This window comes from Chanodichthys erythropterus, chromosome 8, assembly GCF_024489055.1.
Source record: "Chanodichthys erythropterus isolate Z2021 chromosome 8, ASM2448905v1, whole genome shotgun sequence".
Taxonomy (NCBI): domain Eukaryota; kingdom Metazoa; phylum Chordata; class Actinopteri; order Cypriniformes; family Xenocyprididae; genus Chanodichthys; species Chanodichthys erythropterus.
Window position 1 is genome coordinate 40480143 of NC_090228.1, and position 12525 is coordinate 40492667.

A 12525-nucleotide genomic window follows, 5' to 3' on the forward strand; every position below is an offset into this window, starting at 1 on the left:
TTTTTAATTTTATTTTTTGAGAGTGCTTTTGGGGGGGGGGGGGGGGGTGTCGTGGGGTGTCCCCACCAAAGCTGAGACCAAACCTACGCCCATGATATAAACCAAACCCCATGTCTGTACGATGTTCTGATGCAGAGATATAGATCTTGCAAAACGGTTGCTAGGGTACTGTTTGGTTGCTAGGGAGTGGCTTGCCAGCTACCAATGGCGACACTTCAAAGGCTACTTGACAATATAAACCAACCCCCATGTCTGGACGATGTTCTGATGTAGAGATATAGATCTTGCAAAATGGTTGCTAGGGTACTGTTTGGTTGCTAGGGACTGGCTTGGCAGCTACGAATAATCATACGCCAAAGGCTACTTGACAATATAAACCAACCCCCACGTCTCTACGATGTTCTAATGCAGAGATATAGATTTTGCAAAATGGTTGCTAGGGCACTCTGTTTGGTTGCTATGGTGTTGCTATGCAGTTGCTAGGGTACTCGGGGTGTTTGCTAAGGTGTTGCTATGCGGTTGCTAGGGTATTCGGGATGGTTGCTAGGATGTTGCTATGCGGTTGCTATGGTAATAGGGGTGGTTGCTAAGGTGTTGCTATGCGGTTGCTAGGGTATTCGGGGTGGTTGCTAGGGGGTTGCTATGCGGTTGCTATGGTACTAGGGGTGGTTGCTAAGGTGTTGCTATGTTGTTGCTAGGGTATTCGGGGTGGTTGCTAAGGTGTTGCTATGCGGTTGCTAAGGTCTTGCTATATGGTTGCTAAGGTACTCGGGGTGGTTGCTAAGGTGTTGCTATATGGTTGCTAGGGTACTCAGGTGGTTGCTAAGGTGTTGTTATACGGTTGCTAAGGTACTTTGGGTGGTTGCTAGGGTATTGCTATGAGGTTGCTAGGATATTCTAGGAGGTTGTTATGCTGTTCTGGGTGGTTGCTATGCGGTTGCTAGGGTGCTCTGTGTGGTTGCTGTGCTGTTGCCATGGTGTTCAAGGTGGTTGCTTGGGTGATCTGGTGGTTGCTATGATAGATAGATAGATAGATAGATAGATAGATAGATTTAGTTTGATAGATAGAGATAGATTTAGTTTGATAGAGATAGATTTAGTTTGATAGATAGAGATAGATTTAGTTTGATAGAGATAGATTTAGTTTGATAGATAGAGATAGATTTAGTTTGATAGATAGATAGAGATAGATAGATAGATAGATAGATAGATAGATAGATAGATAGATTTAGTTTGATAGATAGAGATAGATTTAGTTTGATAGATAGAGATAGATTTAGTTTGATAGATAGATAGAGATAGATAGATTTAGATAGATAGATAGAGATAGATAGATAGATAGATAGATAGATAGATAGATAGATAGATAGATAGATAGATAGATAGATAGATAAAGTTTGATAGATAGCTAGATAGATTTAGTTTGATAGATAGATAGATAGATAGATAGATAGATAGATAGATAGATTTAGTTTGATAGATAGATAGATAGATAGATAGATAGATTTAGTTTGATAGATAGAGATAGATTTAGTTTGATAGATAGATAGAGATAGATAGATTTAGATAGATAGATAGATAGATAGATAGATAGATAGATAGAGATAGATAGATTTAGTTTGATAGATAGATAGATAGATAGATAGATTTAGTTTGATAGATAGATAGATAGATAGATAGATAGATAGATAGATAGATAGATAGATAGATAGATATAGATTTAGTTTGATAGATAGAGATAGATTTAGTTTGATAGATAGAGATAGATTTAGTTTGATAGATAGATAGAGATAGATAGATTTAGATAGATAGATAGATAGATAGATAGATAGATAGATAGATAGATAGAGATAGATAGATTTAGTTTGATAGATAGATAGATAGATAGATTTAGTTTGATAGATAGATAGATAGATAGATAGATAGATAGATAGATATAGATTTAGTTTGATAGATAGAGATAGATTTAGTTTGATAGATAGATAGAGATAGATAGATTTAGATAGATAGATAGAGATAGATAGATTTAGATAGATAGATAGATAGATAGATAGATAGATAGATAAAGTTTGATAGATAGCTAGATAGATTTAGTTTGATAGATAGATAGATAGATAGATAGATAGATAGATAGATAGATAGATAGATAGATAGATAGATAGATAGATAGATTTAGTTTGATAGATAGATAGATAGATAGATAGATAGATAGATTTAGTTTGATAGATAGAGATAGATTTAGTTTGATAGATAGATAGAGATAGATAGATTTAGATAGATAGATAGATAGATAGATAGATAGATAGATAGATAGATAGATAGATAGATAGATAGATAGAGATAGATAGATTTAGTTTGATAGATAGATAGATAGATTTAGTTTGATAGATAGATAGATAGATTTAGTTTGATAGATAGATTTAGTTTGATAGATAGATAGATAGATAGATAGATAGATAGATAGATAGATAGATAGATAGATAGATAGATAGATAGATAGATAGATAGATAGATAGATAGATAGATAGATAGAATGAGTTTGAATGAGTTTAAATGGCTTAGCAATAGGAATGGCAGTTAAATTGAGTCTGTGTGTTTGAATTTGAATTTTGACAGTTGGACGGAATGTTCAGATCAGCCAAGGCATTTCAATGGAAGTCAATGGGAGCTTTTTCCAGGTTTAATCAGCATTTTTAGGAAAACCGTAAGTCAGATCAGTCTGAAAAGATATAGCAACTCGAGTCAGAACAGTCTGAATGTCTAGTCCGAGTTTGGTGGTTGTAGCTTGAACAGTCTAGGAGGAGATACAATTTAAAATTTAGTCTAAGAAGAATAATAATAACTAGATAAAAAAGTTTGAAGACAAACTTTAAGTTGGCTTGAAAAAGCCGGTCCAGAAAGTTTGAAGTAGTTTTAAAAGTTTGAAAGTTTAAGTTTTATTAGATAGATTTAGTTCAATAGATAGACTTAGTTTGATAGATTTAGTTTGATAGATAGATAGATAGATAGATAGATAGATAGATAGATTCAGGGTACTTAAGGCGGTTGCTAGGGTGTTAAGTGGTTGCTAGGGTACTCAGGGTGGTTGCAAGGGTGTTGCTATGCGGTTGCTAAGGTACTCGGGTGGTTGCTAAGGTGTTGCTATGGGGTTGCTAGGGTATTGGGGTGGTTGCTAGGGTGTTGCTATGTGGTTGCTAGGGTACTCGGGGTGGTTACTAAGATGTTGCTATGCGGTTGCTAAGGTACTCGGGTGGTTGCTAAGGTGTTGCTATGGGGTTGCTAGGGTATTTGGGGTGGTTGCTAGGGTGTTGCTATGCGGTTGCTAGGGTACTCAGGGTGGTTGTTATGGTGTTGCTATGCGGTTGCTAGGGTACTCAGGGTGGTTGCTAGGGTGTTGCTATGGTACTCAGGGTGGTTGCTAGGGTGTTGCTATGCGGTTGCTAAGGTGTTCTGAGTGGTTGCTAGGGTGTTGCTATGTGGTTGCTAGGGTAATCTCCATGGTTGCTAGGGTGTTGCTATGCAGTTGCTAGGGTACTCAGGGTGGTTGCTAAGGTGTTGCTATGCGGTTGCTAAGGTGTTCTGGGTGGTTGCTATGGTGTTGCTATGTGGTTGCTAGGGTACTTGGGGTGGTTGCTAGGGTGTTGCTATGCGGTTGCTAGGGTACTCGGGGTGGTTGCTAAGATGTTGCTATGCGGTTGCTAGGCTACTCGGGGTGGTTGCTATGGTGTTGCTATGCGGTTGCTAGGGTACTTGGGGTGGTTGCTAGGGTGTTGCTATGCGGTTGCTAGGGTACTCGGGGTGGTTGCTAAGATGTTGCTATGCGGTTGCTAGGGTACTTGGGGTGGTTGCTAGGGTGTTGCTATGCAGTTTCTAGGGTACTCGGGGTGGTTGCTAGGCAGTTGCTATGGTAACCTGGGTGGTTGCTAAGGTGTTGCTAGGCAGTTGCTAGGGTGTTCTGGGTGGTTGCTGGGTGGTTGCTAGGCGGTTGCTATGGTAACCTGGGTGATTGCTATGATGTTGCTAAGTGGTTAGTAGTTGTCACAGATGGTTACTATCAAGTTTTTATAGAGTTGTTAGCATGTTCTTAGCCCAGTTTAACACTTAGCTAATCACTATTAGCATGTAGCTATTCACTGTTAGCATGTGTAGCATGTTGGAAGTCCAGATTGCTAGCATGAGTCAAAAGAGCCAACCGCCATCTCTCTACGATGTTCTGATGCAGAGATATAGATTTTGCAAAACGGTTGCTAGGGTACTCTGTTTGGTTGCTAGGGAGTGGCTTGGCAGCTACCAGTGATGATACTCCAAAGGTTGCTTGACAATATAAACCAACCCCCATGTCTGTATGATGTTCTGATGCAGAGATAAAGATCTTGTAAAACGGTTGCTAGGGTACTCTGTTTGGTTGCTAGGGAGTGGCTTGGGAGCTACCAATGATGATACTCCAAAGGCTGCTTGACAATTTAAACCAACCCCCATGTCTGTACGATGTTCTGATGCAGAGATATAGATCTTGCAAAACGGTTGCTAGGGTACTGTTTGGTTGCTAGGGAGTGGCTTGGAAGCTATCAATGATAATACTCCAAAGGCTATTTGACAATATAAACCAACCCCCATGTCTGTACGATGTTCTGATGCAGAGATATAGATCTTGCAAAACGGTTGCTAGGGTACTCTGTTTGGTTGCTAGGGAGTGGCTTGGCAGCTACCAGTGATGATACTCCAAAGGCTGCTTGACAATTTAAACCAACCCCCATGTCTGTACGATTTTCTGATGCAGAGATATAGATTTTGCAAAACGGTTGCTAGTGTACTCTATTTGGTTGCTAGGGAGTGGCTTGGGAGCTACCAATGATGATACTCCAAAGGCTGCTTGACAATATAAACCAACCCCCATGTCTGTACGATGTTCTGATGCCGAGATATAGATCTTGCAAAACGGTTGCTAGGGTACTCTATTTGGTTGCTAGGGAGTGGCTTGGCAGCTACCAGTGATGATACTCCAGAGGCTGCTTGACAATATAAACCAACCCCCATGTCTGTACGATGTTCTGATGCAGAGATATAGATCTTGAAAAACGGTTGCTAGGGTACTCTGTTTGGTTGCTAGGGAGTGGCTTGGCAGCTACCAGTGATGATACTCCAAAGGCTGCTTGACAATTTAAACCAACCCCCATGTCTGTACGATTTTCTGATGCAGAGATATAGATTTTGCAAAACGGTTGCTAGGGTACTCTATTTGGTTGCTAGGGAGTGGCTTGGGAGCTACCAATGATGATACTCCAAAGGCTGCTTGACAATATAAACCAACCCCCATGTCTGTACGATGTTCTGATGCCGAGATATAGATCTTGCAAAACGGTTGCTAGGGTACTCTATTTGGTTGCTAGGGAGTGGCTCGGGAGTTACCAATGATGATACTCCAAAGGCTGCTTGACAATTTAAACCAACCCCCATGTCTGTACGATGTTCTGATGCCGAGATATAGATCTTGCAAAACGGTTGCTAGGGTACTCTGTTTGGTTGCTAGGGAGTGGCTTGGCAGCTACCAGTGATGATACTCCAAAGGCTGCTTGACAATTTAAACCAACCCCCATGTCTGTACGATTTTCTGATGCAGAGATATAGATTTTGCAAAACGGTTGCTAGTGTACTCTATTTGGTTGCTAGGGAGTGGCTTGGGAGCTACCAATGATGATACTCCAAAGGCTGCTTGACAATATAAACCAACCCCCATGTCTGTACGATGTTCTGATGCCGAGATATAGATCTTGCAAAACGGTTGCTAGGGTACTCTATTTGGTTGCGAGGGAGTGGCTTGGCAGCTACCAGTGATGATACTCCAAAGGCTGCTTGACAATATAAACCAACCCCCATGTCTGTACGATGTTCTGATGCAGAGATATAGATCTTGCAAAACGGTTGCTAGGGTACTCTGTTTGGTTGCTAGGGAGTGGCTTGGCAGCTACCAGTGATGATACTCCAAAGGCTGCTTGACAATTTAAACCAACCCCCATGTCTGTACGATTTTCTGATGCAGAGATATAGATTTTGCAAAACGGTTGCTAGGGTACTCTATTTGGTTGCTAGGGAGTGGCTTGGGAGCTACCAATGATGATACTCCAAAGGCTGCTTGACAATATAAACCAACCCCCATGTCTGTACGATGTTCTGATGCCGAGATATAGATCTTGCAAAACGGTTGCTAGGGTACTCTATTTGGTTGCTAGGGAGTGGCTCGGGAGTTACCAATGATGATACTCCAAAGGCTGCTTGACAATTTAAACCAACCCCCATGTCTGTACGATGTTCTGATGCCGAGATATAGATCTTGCAAAACGGTTGCTAGGGTACTCTGTTTGGTTGCTAGGGAGTGGCTTGGCAGCTACCAATGATGATTCTCCAAAGGCTGCTTGACAATATAAACCAAAATAGATAGATGAGTTTGAATGAGTTAGATAGATTGATAGATAGATGAGTTTGAATGAGATAGATAGATAGATAGATAGATAGATAGATAGATAGATAGATAGATAGATAGATAGATAGATAGATAGATGGATGAGTTTGAATGAGATAGATAGATAGATAGATAGATAGATAGATAGATAGATAGATAGATAGATAGATAGATAGATAGATAGATAGATAGATAGATGGATGAGTTTGAATGAGATAGATAGATAGATAGATAGATAGATAGATAGATAGATAGATAGATAGATAGATGGATGAGTTTGAATGAGATAGATAGATAGATAGATAGATAGATAGATAGATAGATAGATAGATAGATAGATAGATAGATAGATAGATAGATAGATAGATAGATGAGTTTGAATGAGTTAGACAGATAGATAGATAGATAGATAGATAGATAGATAGATAGATAGATAGATAGATAGATAGATAGATAGATAGATAGATGAGTTTGAATGAGTTAGATAGATAGATGAGTTTGAATGAGATAGATAGATAGATAGATTTAGTTTGACAGATGATTTAGTTTGATAGATAGATAGATTTAGTTTGATAGATAGATTTAGTTTGATAGATAGATAGATAGATAGATAGATAGATAGATAGATAGATAGATAGATAGATAGATAGATAGATAGATAGATAGATAGATAGATAGATAGATAGATAGATAGATTGAATGAGTTTCAATAGATTAGAAAATAGTATATAGAATGGCACTTGAGTCTAATTGAGTTTGAGTCTAATGGGCTTCCATAGTTTAAATTTGAATTTTGACAGTTGGAGTTTGAATAGTCTTGGCTCATTTGAACATTCCGTCAATGAAAGTCAATGGGATTTTTCCGAGCTTTAACAGTCGTTTTTAGGAAAACCGTAAGTCGGATCAGTTAGAAAAGATATAGCACACTAAGTCAGAACAGTTTGAAGGTCTGACCCGAGTTTGGAGTTTGTAGAGTTAAAGCTCTAGGAGGAGTTAGTCTTGGAAATTCAAGTAAGAAGAAGAATAATAATAATAATAATAATAATAAGTTTAAATAGGATTACAGTAAGTTGGCTTTTTCAAGCCAACTTAACTAGATAAAAAAGTTTGAAGACAAACTTTAAGTTGGCTTGAAAAAGCTGGTCCAGAAAGTTTGAAGTAGTTTTGAAAGTTTGAAGTTTGAAAGTTTAAGCTTAGTAATTTAGATAGATAGATAGTTAGTCTACTTTAGCACTTAGCTAATCAATATTAGCATGTAGCTATTCACTAGCATGTGTAGCATGTTGGAAGTACAGATTGCTAGCATGAGTCAAAACAGCCAACCGCCATGTCTCTACGATGTTCTGATGCAGAAATATAGATCTTGCAACACGGTTGCTAGGGAACTTTGTTTGGTTGCTAGGGAGTGGCTTGTCAGCTACCAATGACAACACTCCAAAGGCTACTTGACAATATAAACCATGGGCGTAGGTTTAGGGGGGGACGCTAGGTACTAGTCCCTATCAATATTTTGATATGACAAATTTGTCCCCACCAATATTTAGCAAGCTCCTTTGCACTGCTATTTGAATCGATTCTAACGGCCAGAACGACGACAGTACAAGAAACGCCGTAATTTGATTGGCGGCGGGGTATCTTATAGGCTACACGCGCGGGCCGGGACTACTTTTGTGCTTGCACTAGCAGCGAGCGGTTGGTGTGTGTGTGCGCGCGCGCGCATGTTGACGACGCCGACGGTAAGTTACCAGGACTGTCTCTCTACCACATACAAAGGCCAGAGTAAAAATATTTTAATATTCCGTTTTAACTATAATTAGCTAGCCCCACAAATAAACTAGCAGTAGTGACTGACCAGGCTTTCAAATGCAAATTCTACTGTGGAAAATAGTATTAACTGGTGATAGTATGTGTTACCCAGGATGATAGAATGCTAAATTAGCAAGTAACTGAATGTCAATTAGCCCTACAGTGTTTTTTGTAAGTATAATTAGGCTATTAACGTAGCCTATAGTAAATTATGTTTGTTTGTTAATAAACTGTATGGTTGTTCAGCATTTCACATTCCCAGGTATTAACGTGAGTGTACTGGAGGGTAAATAGTGTTTAGAAAAAGGTTATTATATTTATTTATTTAGATTTCCTTGTGGCAGAATATTTTTTGTTAGTGTAATTACTAATGTACATAATTTGTTAATAAAACGTTTGGTTGTGAAGCATTACACAGTCTCAAGTTTTTAATTTTATTTTTTGAGAGTGCTTTTGGGGGGGGGGGGGGTGTCGTGGGGTGTCCCCACCAAAGCTGAGACCAAACCTACGCCCATGATATAAACCAAACCCCATGTCTGTACGATGTTCTGATGCAGAGATATAGATCTTGCAAAACGGTTGCTAGGGTACTGTTTGGTTGCTAGGGAGTGGCTTGCCAGCTACCAATGGCGACACTTCAAAGGCTACTTGACAATATAAACCAACCCCCATGTCTGGATGATGTTCTGATGTAGAGATATAGATCTTGCAAAATGGTTGCTAGGGTACTGTTTGGTTGCTAGGGACTGGCTTGGCAGCTACGAATAATCATACTCCAAAGGCTACTTGACAATATAAACCAACCCCCACGTCTCTACGATGTTCTAATGCAGAGATATAGATTTTGCAAAATGGTTGCTAGGGCACTCTGTTTGGTTGCTATGGTGTTGCTATGCAGTTGCTAGGGTACTCGGGGTGTTTGCTAAGGTGTTGCTATGCGGTTGCTAGGGTATTCCGGATGGTTGCTAGGATGTTGCTATGCGGTTGCTATGGTAATAGGGGTGGTTGCTAAGGTGTTGCTATGCGGTTGCTAGGGTATTCGGGGTGGTTGCTAGGGGGTTGCTATGCGGTTGCTATGGTACTAGGGGTGGTTGCTAAGGTGTTGCTATGTTGTTGCTAGGGTATTCGGGGTGGTTGCTAAGGTGTTGCTATGCGGTTGCTAAGGTCTTGCTATATGGTTGCTAAGGTACTCGGGGTGGTTGCTAAGGTGTTGCTATATGGTTGCTAGGGTACTCAGGTGGTTGCTAAGGTGTTGTTATACGGTTGCTAAGGTACTTTGGGTGGTTGCTAGGGTATTGCTATGAGGTTGCTAGGATATTCTAGGAGGTTGTTATGCTGTTCTGGGTGGTTGCTATGCGGTTGCTAGGGTGCTCTGTGTGGTTGCTGTGCTGTTGCCATGGTGTTCAAGGTGGTTGCTTGGGTGATCTGGTGGTTGCTATGATAGATAGATAGATAGATAGATAGATAGATAGATAGATAGATAGATAGATAGATAGATAGATAGATAGATAGATAGATTTAGTTTGATAGATAGAGATAGATTTAGTTTGATAGATAGAGATAGATTTAGTTTGATAGAGATAGATTTAGTTTGATAGATAGAGATAGATTTAGTTTGATAGATAGATAGAGATAGATAGATTTAGATAGATAGATAGATAGATAGATTTAGTTTGATAGATAGATAGATAGATAGATAGATAGATAGATAGATTTAGTTTGATAGATAGAGATAGATTTAGTTTGATAGATAGAGATAGATTTAGTTTGATAGATAGAGATAGATAGATTTAGATAGATAGAGATAGATAGATTTAGATAGATAGATAGATAGATAAAGTTTGATAGATAGCTAGATAGATTTAGTTTGATAGATAGATAGATAGATAGATAGATAGATAGATAGATAGATAGATAGATAGATTTAGTTTGATAGATAGATAGATAGATAGATTTAGTTTGATAGATAGAGATAGATTTAGTTTGATAGATAGATAGAGATAGATAGATTTAGATAGATAGATAGATAGAGATATAGATTTAGTTTGATAGATAGATAGATAGATAGATTTAGTTTGATAGATAGATAGATAGATAGATAGATAGATAGATAGATAGATAGAATGAGTTTGAATGAGTTTAAATGGCTTAGAAATAGGAATGGCAGTTAAATTGAGTCTGTGTGTTTGAATTTGAATTTTGACAGTTGGACGGAATGTTCAGATCAGCCAAGGCATTTCAATGGAAGTCAATGGGAGCTTTTTCCAGGTTTAATCAGCATTTTTAGGAAAACCGTAAGTCAGATCAGTCTGAAAAGATATAGCAACTCGAGTCAGAACAGTCTGAATGTCTAGTCCGAGTTTGGTGGTTGTAGCTTGAACAGTCTAGGAGGAGATACAATTTAAAATTTAGTCTAAGAAGAATAATAATAACTAGATAAAAAAGTTTGAGGACAAACTTTAAGTTGGCTTGAAAAAGCCAGTCCAGAAAGTTTTAAATAGTTTTAAAAGTTTTCAGTTTGAAGTTTTCAGTTTGAAGTTTGAAACTTTGAAGTTTGAAAGTTTAAGTTTAGTAGTTTAGATAGATAGATAGATAGATAGTTGTCACAGATGGTTACTGTAACAAGGTTAGTAGATATGGGAAGAAGGAGGCGGGAACCGGCGAACGTTCAACAAAACTTTAATGTAAAATAAACAAAGAACAAAACGAAAGTAATGCCGGCAGACCCTCGCGGACGTCTGCCGGCCACACAAACATAATAAAACATAAAATAAAGTCCAGGCCTGGTCCTCTCTCGTCCTTCACTGATGTCGCTCCTCCTTTTATGCCTCCGGAGCTCCTCCGTGAGAGACTCGAGGCCGGCACGCCTCGCAGGTGACGCTCATTATCACTCGCGTCACCGGCCTCGCGCCGTTCCCTCACGGCTCTCGCCCGCCCTGCTCGTCACAGTTACTATGGAGTTTTATAGAGTTATTAGCATGTTCTTAGCCTACTTTAGCACTTAGCTAATAGATATTAGCATGTAGCTATTCACTGCTAGCACGTGTAGCATGTTGGAAGTAGAGATTGCTAGCATGAGTCAAAAGAGCCAACCGCCATGTCTCTACAATGTTCTGATGCAGAGATATAGATCTTACAAAACGGTTGCTAGGGTACTGTTTGGTTGCTAGGGAGTGGCATGGCAGCTACCAATGATAATACTCCAAAGATTGCTTGACAATATAAACCAAACCCCATGTCTCTACGATGTTTTGATGCAGAGATATAAATCTTGCAAAACGGTTGCTAGGGTACAGTTTGGTTGCTAGGGAGTGGCTTGGCAGCTACCAATGATAATACTCCAAAGACTGCTTGACAATATAAACCAAACCCCATGTCTCTACGATGTTTTGATGCAGAGATATAGATCTTGCAAAACGGTTGCTAGGGTACTCTGTTTGGTTGCTAGGGAGTGGCTCAGCAGCTACCAATGATGATACTCCAAAGGCTGCTTGACAATATAAACCAACCCCCATGTCTTTATGATGTTCTGATGCAGAGATATAGATCTTGCAAAACGGTTGCTAGGGTACTGTTTGGTTGCTAGGGAGTGGCTCGGCAGCTACCAATGATGATACTCCAAAGGCTACTTGACAATATAAACCAACCCCCATGTCTGTACGATGTTCTGATGCAGAGATATAGATCTTGCAAAACGGTTGCTAGGGTACTGTTTGGTTGCTAGGGAGTGGCTTGGCAGCTACCAATGATGATACTCCAAAGGCTGCTTGACAATATAAACCAACCCCCATGTCTGTACGATGTTCTGATGCAGAGATATAGATCTTGCAAAACGGTTGCTAGGGTACTGTTTGGTTGCTAGGGAGTGGCTCGGCAGCTACCAGTAATGATAGATGGATAGATAGATAGATGAGTTTGAATGAGATAGATAGATAGATAGATAGATAGATAGATAGATAGATAGATAGATAGATAGATAGACAGACAGACAGACAGACAGATAGATAGATAGATAGATGAGTTTGAATGAGATAGATAGATAGATAGATTAGTTTGAATGAGTTAGATAGATAGATAGATAGATAGATAGATAGATAGATAGATAGATAGATAGATAGATAGATAGATGAGTTTGAATGAGTTAGATAGATTGAATGAGTTAGATAGATAGATAGATGAGTTTGAATGAGTTAGATAGATAGATAGATTAAGTTTGATATAGATAGATAGATAGATAGATAGATAGATAGATAGATAGA